The sequence below is a fragment of the Crocuta crocuta genome, unplaced genomic scaffold (assembly GCF_008692635.1).
Source record: "Crocuta crocuta isolate KB4526 unplaced genomic scaffold, BGI_CrCroc_1.0 scaffold142, whole genome shotgun sequence".
In the NCBI taxonomy this organism is placed as follows: Eukaryota; Metazoa; Chordata; class Mammalia; order Carnivora; family Hyaenidae; genus Crocuta; species Crocuta crocuta.
This window is the reverse complement of record NW_027528892.1, coordinates 2,661,760-2,669,248: the sequence shown is the minus strand read 5'-3', so window position 1 is coordinate 2,669,248 and position 7,489 is coordinate 2,661,760. Positions and strand designations below refer to the sequence as shown.

Genomic DNA, 7,489 nt, shown 5'->3' with positions numbered 1-7,489 from the left:
TTATTTATTTATTTTGAGAGAGGGAGCAGGGGAGGGGCCCAGAGCGGAAGAGAGGCCCAAGCAGGCTCCGTGCTGTCAGCGTAGAGCCCGACTCGAAGCTCAATCCCACGAACCGTGATGTCATGAGTGGGGCGCTGGGGGGCTCGGTCCATTGAGCATCTGACTTTTGATTTCAGCTTTCAGCTCAGATCAGGATCTCATGATATGACGAGATCTTGTGAGTTTGGGCCCAGGGTGGGGCTCTGTGCTGATGGTGCTGAGCCTACCTGGGATTCTCTCTCTCCTCTCCTCCCTGCCCCTCCCCTGCTTGCTCTTTATCTCTCTCTGTCTCTCAAAGTAAGTAAATAAGCTTAAAAAAAAAAAAAAAAGGAGTCAGACACTCAACCGACTGAGCCACCCAGGGGCCTCAAAAATCTTTAATCTTAATCTTGCTGCATTCCCACCACACCCCAGGCTTTGGACACTTATCCGTTTCCCAGGGAGAAAATGAAATATTGATAAAGCCTCTGGCTCCACGTTGCCCTCCGTGAGGAGCACAGGGCACTCCATCCTGTAATCCCTTCAATGCAATTAGGAGCAAGAAACATAACATCTCAGAAAACAACAGTGACGTATTCGAGCAAACCACTGAAGGGGTCTCTGTGCAGAAACCCCAAACCCTCCCTTCTTTACGGTGTGTGCACCTGCGTGTTCCCATCCGCTGCGTACATCTGGAGATGTCCACATCAGGAGCCCCTGAGGACTCGGAAAACAAACATGTTCTCTGTCTTCGACGCCAGCAAGTTCTACAATGCAGACCTTGGAGCTCGCGCCTCCCAGGGGCGGACATACCTGAATCGTTTGTCACGGGATCGGCTTTCCTGACAGCTAATCCCCCGACAGCTGTGCTGGCCCCGGCTCATCCGTCTGCTTCTGAGCAGCAGTGGGGCCCAGCGCAGGCGGCCAAGGGCGACCCTGACTGCCCTGACCACCGGCAGTTGCCGCCGAGCTGCGGATGAGGGTCTGCGTTTGTAACGCATGTGTCACTGATGGATGCGATGGCCACACGCCCGTCGCATGGCTCTAAGAGGCACTCCCATGGGAACGCAGGGGTTGAGACGTCACCCATCGCCCTGCACCGTGCCCTGTACCGAGCTGTCCCACCCACCATGACGGCTCTACAGCACACACCTGGGTTTTCTTAAAACTGGGGACGTGGTTTGGGTGGCTTTTCATTAATAGTGAACCGTAGGATTCCGGGGGAAGCCTCTAAGTGTCCTTCTGTAGGACCGAAGACGTCTGAGCAAAACACAGCAAAAGAAACAAAACCAGGGGCACCTGGGGGCTCTGTCGGTTAAGTCTCTGACTCTTGACTTCGGCTCAGGTCACCATCTCACGGTTCGTGGGTTTGGNCCCACCCACCATGACGGCTCTACAGCACACACCTGGGTTTTCTTAAAACTGGGGACGTGGTTTGGGTGGCTTTTCATTAATAGTGAACCGTAGGATTCCGGGGGAAGCCTCTAAGTGTCCTTCTGTAGGACCGAAGACGTCTGAGCAAAACACAGCAAAAGAAACAAAACCAGGGGCACCTGGGGGCTCAGTCGGTTAAGTCTCTGACTCTTGACTTCGGCTCAGGTCATGGTCTCACGGTTCGTGGGTTTGGGCCCCACACTGGGCTCTATGCTGACAGTGTGGAGCCTGCTTGGGATTCTCTCTTTCTCTCTCTCTCTTTGCATCTTCCCCACTCGTGCTCTTTCTCTCTCTCAAAATAAACTAAAAAAAAAGGGCAAAAGAAACAAGACCCAAAGTCTACAGGATTTCGGCACCGAGAACGGCTCATGGGAGAAGAACAGATCTTTCTCTGTGTGTGTGTTGTGTGCATTCCTCTGGCCCCTACGCCCCAGTCACCGTTCGAGCCCCGCGTCAGGCTCTGTGCTGACAGCTCAGAGCCTGAAGCCTGTTTCAGATTCTGTCTCCCTCTCTCTCTGACCCTCCCCTGCTCACACTGTCTCTCTCAGAAATAAATAAAACATTAAAAAGAAAAGATGTATACAAATGGCCCTCTGCCGTGTTGGAAACACGCATGAGGAATCAACAGCACAGACTCACACTCGCAGAATCCCCGGGCCCTGTGTCTTCACTTCAGATGGGAAAGCATGGTCCCCACCTCCAGAGGTAAGTGATCACCTGCAGGTGCTCAGCAAACAGCGACTGCTATGGGTCTTAAAGTGTTGGAGAGAGCATGGGTGTGTGTGTGAGTACACGAGGGGTGTGTTGCGTGAGGGGTGTTTTAGGGGTGGAGGGCAGCAGAGATGGAGGACTGAGGACTTTTGGGCAATGAAAATGCTTGGTGTGATCGCTAAGGTTGGGCGCAGGTCACTATACATCTGTCCAAACCCACAGCAGGCACCAAGCACCACAAGTGGCCCCGATGTGGAGTGTGGACGCCAGGTGGTGATGACATGTCTGCACAGGCTCCTCCGTGGTAACAGGCGTGCCCTCAGGTGGGAGGTGTTGATGCTGTGAAGTCCGCGCATGAGTGGGGGTGGGCACGTGGGAAATCTCTGTAGCTTCCACTCAGCTCTACTGTGAGCCTGAAACTGCTCTTTGAAAAGGCAGGGTTTTTTAGGGCCACCTGGGTGGCTCAGTGGGTTAAGCATCCAACTCTTGATTTCAGCTCAGGTGGTGATCTCACAGTTCATAAGTTCAAGCCTTGCATCGGTGCTGATGGTGAAATTTAATTGTGTCTGAAGCTGAACCATCTGAAATGACATCACCACAGTGCAGTCTGGCCCACATCCTGGGAGACTCTGGGCGGGAAGCGTAAGGCGAGAAAACAGTTTGACGTCAGTTGTCATAACCCAAGCACAAGGTGATGGCATGGGGACGGGGCAGGGGGCAGCGTTTAGAGATTCCTAGGCAGTGGGGGCGCGGGTGGAATCAGCAGCACTCGTGGACGGACGGAACGTGGCCTTTGGGGGAAAGGCACGGAGGCAGGCAATCCTGAATTTTAGCTTGAGCGCCTTGGCAAGTGGTGGTGACATTTCATGAGCTGGGCAGGCCCGGGGCCCGGACAAGATGGTTTGGAGGCTGATGCAGTTGTTCAAGCTCGATGTGACGGCAGTGAGGACGAGGGCGGCGGCAGTGGGGAAGGGGGAGTTTTGATGGCCGTTTATTTATTTTTGTGGGTTTTTTTATGTTTGCTTGTTTTCATTCTCAGTGTTCTCAGCTTTCAGAAATGTTCAGTCTTGAGGCAAATTGCGGTAACATCGTGTTATTCTGGGGTCATTAATACAAATTTACATTAAAAGTGAAAAAAAGTATTATGGCAATAAAATGACTAAAACCAGAGCATTTTTCATTTTTAAAAAATGCTTATTTGTTTATTTAAAATTTTTTTTAAAATTTATTTCTAGGAGAGAGAGAGAGAGAGAGACAGCGTGAACAGGGGAGGGTCAGAGAGAGAGGGAGACACAGACTCTGAAACAGGCTCCAGGCTCTGAGCTGGCAGTCAGCACAGAGCCCGACGCGGGGCTCGAACCCACGAACTGCGAGATCATGACCTAAGTGAAAGTCGGACGCTTAACCGACTAAGCCACCCAGGAGCCCCAACTTACTTATTTTGAGAGAGAGAGAGGAAGAGAGCAGAAATGGGGAAGGGACAGAGAAAGCAGGAGAGAGAGAATCCCAAGCAGGCTCTGAGCTGTCACCACAGAGCCCAACGTGGGGCTCGGTCCCACAAACTTCAGGTCATGATCTGAGCCGAAATCAGCAGTCAGATGCCTAACCGACTGAGCCACCCAGGAGCTCCAAGAATGAAGTAATTTTTTAAGACAAAAACTTATGCCGAAATAACCCACGATGCACCCAACACCTAAATTCTTACTCAAGACGGGAGCTGACTGTGCCCTTTACGTGGCTCAGCTCCCTCACCTCACCCCAATCTTGATCACATCAGATCCTGTCTTTAGTTAAAATGTTGGTATTTTGTTCATCATCGATTGTTTTGCATTCAGTTTGAACTTTAAAGAACATTGCATTGAATTATTGTTTCTCTTGCTTCCTGAGATGTTGACGCCCCTTTAACCCCACAGTTGGACCATGTGCCCGAGCTGAGCGCCTCCCCCACTTCACCCCAGTCCTGGCCTGGTGGATGGGGGACAGATGTGAGAGACGCTTTCCGGTGAGAAGCTGTTAGAATTTTCACACGAGGCCATGTCGCCAAGACGGACCCTCAGCTTTCCAGAATCCCATGGATTTTCCATTGAGCTAAGGGCCAGGCTGGGTTCCAAGCAGCACACACGTCCGTGTAACTAAGGACGGGGACGGCTCTCTTGGGGCCCCACTCGGTACAGACAGCATAGGGGAGACACCCCTTTCCAAAACACGAAGGAAATTTCGAGTAATACTAACCATCTGTTTGGCAAACTGTTATCACCACGTTCCCTCTCTAACCAGTTTCTCCCTCTGCAATTCTGAGAACCGGTCATTTCGCAACGTTGTTTTCTAAGGAAGTAGCTTTCTGTCCTGGGGACGCTTCATGGTGTTGTGAAGCCAGTTGGTGCCAATTAAATGCTTACTGAACAAATTCCACTGATACAGGTATGAGGACAAGGAGAGCTTGTCCGCGAGGGAGCCCCTCTGTGTGTGTGTGCACGTGTGCTTACGCACAGGGTTATGGACCGGCTACCGTGAGTTCACATAGCCTGTCTAGCGCACATGCACACGGATTCCCTGTGCCAAGTGCTTTAGGAGGGAGTCCAGTCATTTAATTCCGAGACCCCCATAGGGTCCTCATCCCTGCTTTACAGGTGAATAGCTTGGGATCAGAGAGGTTCTGACATCAGCCAGAAGATGCAGAGCTAGGCCCTGGATCAGGTCCTTGGGACATCAATGTTGCTCGATGGCCCCAAGATGTGTGTTGCAGCCTCCATTGCAAGGGTCTGTGGCCCAGACCACTGGACCTTCCGTCTCCATTCCCTGGTGCGGTGGTCCTTGGGCCCAGCACGTGCCAGCATTCGATACACATTTGTGGAGCCTCCAGCGGAAGGTGTGTTTGTTTTCTGCTCTTGAGTAACAAGTCCCCACTGCTCTGCATGTGAACTTATTATCTCACAGCTTTTCTGGTCAGGAATCCAGGCTGGACCTTCTGGTTCGGGTCTCACTGGGCTGAAATCAAGGCGTTATCCAGGTCTGTGGTCTTATCTGAGGCTCACGGAGCTGTTCCAAGTGTGTGGGCGTGCGCGCGCGCGCGCGCACACACACACACACACACACACACACACACACAGCAAGACTGACTGTTGGCAGGATTCATTTCCTTGCCCTGGCATGGCTGAGACCCCTTGTTTTCTCACGGGCTGTCAGCAGGGGTCTGCTTTCAGCTCCCAGAGGCTGCCCCCGTTCCTTTCCAAATGTCTCCCGGAGGCAATCCACAACATGGTGCATATCTTTCTGGTGTCCTCTGCTTGTCCTTTGAAGGTGCACCTGATTAGGTCAGGCCCACCCGCGGTGATCTCCCTTTCACCATAGGACATAACAGAATCATAGGAGCAAGATCTCATAGCCCCACTGAGGAGGATTGCACAGGGGGTGTACACGGTGGGTGAGAATCTTGGGGACCATTGTAGAATTCACAGAATGAGAGCGATTTATGGGCCAAGCTAAGCTTTATTCTGTAGACAGTGTGGGATCTGCCATGAGTGTTTAAGTAAAGGATGTCCACAGTGGGCTCCTGGGTGGCTCAGTCAGTTAAGTGTCTGGCTCTTGATCTTAGCTCAGGTCTTTATCTCAGGGTTCTGAGTCCAAGCCCTGCATTGGGCTCCATGCTGGGCATAAAGCCTACTTAAAAAAAAAATAAACAGAGTGTAAGTAAAGGATGTTCACAATCAGATCAACTGTTGCTGCTGCTGCTCTTCATGTTTTGGAAAACCACCGAGGCTAGACTAGAAAAGGGGAATATGGCGGCCATGAGACCCCAAAGGAGACGCTACAGGAATCCTGGGTGTGGGAAGAGGTTGATGAGACGCTGAAAGAAGAAAGTGACTGGAGTATCATCAGTTTCACAGGATGAGCATTGATTGAGTACCTGCTGTGTGTCAGTCACCATCCTGGCCTCCCGTGCTGGGGTGCAAAGAGAGAAAATCTAGGTATGGTCCAGCCCTCATGGGACTTACCTCTTAGCAAGGGAGATGGATGTGATGGTTAGCTTGATGTGCCAACTTGGCTGGGCCACGGTGCCCAAACATCTGCTCCGATGTTATTCTGGATGTTTCTTTGAGGGTGTTTTGTTTTGTTTTGGTATGAGATTAATATTTAAATTGGTGCATTTTGAGTCAAACACATCATCCTCCCTAATGTGGCTGGGCCTCACCTAATCAGTCAGAGGCCTGAACAGAAAAACTAACATCCCTCCCCCAAGGAAGAGGGGGTTCTGCCAGCAGATAATTGTCAGACCTGAACCACAACATGAGCTCTACCTTCAGTCTTCAGCCTGCTGGCCCCACCTGCAGAGTTTGGACCTGCCAGACGCCATAATCCTGTGATCACTGTTTCTCTGGTGACCCTTGACTAGTATGTGCATCGGAAAAAATTATAGCCCACAGGAGCATTAGCAGAGGGAAGGTGCCCAGGGCTGTGAGAGCTTAGAGAAGGATGGTCCCTCTTGGAGAAACCAAGGAGGGCTTTCCTGTGCAAAGGATGCCAGGGCTGGTATCTCAAGATTGCACGGGCATTACCAGGGGTGGGTATGGGAAGAGCATTCTAGGGACAGGAGTGGCATATGCAAAAAAATTAGTAAGCTAATTACACTCCAGAGGTGGAAGCTGATGAGGCTGGACTCAATGGGAGAGGCTGTAGCCTGCAAAGCCTCATCATCTCTGGCTGTTTCCCTTTATCCTAAAAGCAACAAGGAATTGCTTCAAGTGAGGTGAGAGGTGACATTAGCAGCTGTGTTTTCCAAGACATGGTTCTGGCTGCTGTGTGCAGAGGGACTGTAGGGGCCAAGAGTAGAGGGGGGAGGAAGGTCTGCAAGGGAGCTGGAGATTTACTGAGTGTATCAGTTACCTATTGCTGTGTAACGAGCTGCCCCCAATCTCATATAGAAACAACAGTTTATAATCCTCTGGTTTCTCTTCAGATCATATAAATCTTTTGCCTTTTACTAAAGATTTGTGTGGAGGGGAACAATTCTGAGTGTTTACCCAATTTTTTGAGGACTTGCGGTTGCAGAGGAAGGAAGGAGGGAGGGAAGGAAGGAAGGAAGGAAGGAAGGAAGGAAGGAAGGAAGGAAGGAAGGAAGGAAGAAATAACGGCTTACTCTTTCCCCCAATTCGATGGGTTGGCTAGTGGTTCTATGGACGGGTTCTGCCTGGACCCACCTGTGTGACCTCGTTTGGCTGGAGGATCCATTGGGTCGGAGGTCCCAGGGCTTCCCTCTGTGTTTAGGTGCAGTGCTGGCTCTCTGCTGAGGGCTTAGTCCTCCTCCTTGGGGGCTCGGTCGGCCTCC

At 51.4% G+C, this 7,489-nt stretch overlaps 1 non-coding gene across 1 annotated transcript; it reads left to right on the top strand.

The window, feature by feature from the left end:
- Window positions 1–7,100: 7,100 nt before the first annotated feature.
- On the top strand, window positions 7,101–7,215 carry LOC144225819 (U5 spliceosomal RNA). Its single transcript, XR_013333407.1, has one exon. It is a non-coding gene; the product is annotated as a U5 spliceosomal RNA (small nuclear RNA).
- Window positions 7,216–7,489: the final 274 nt, after the last annotated feature.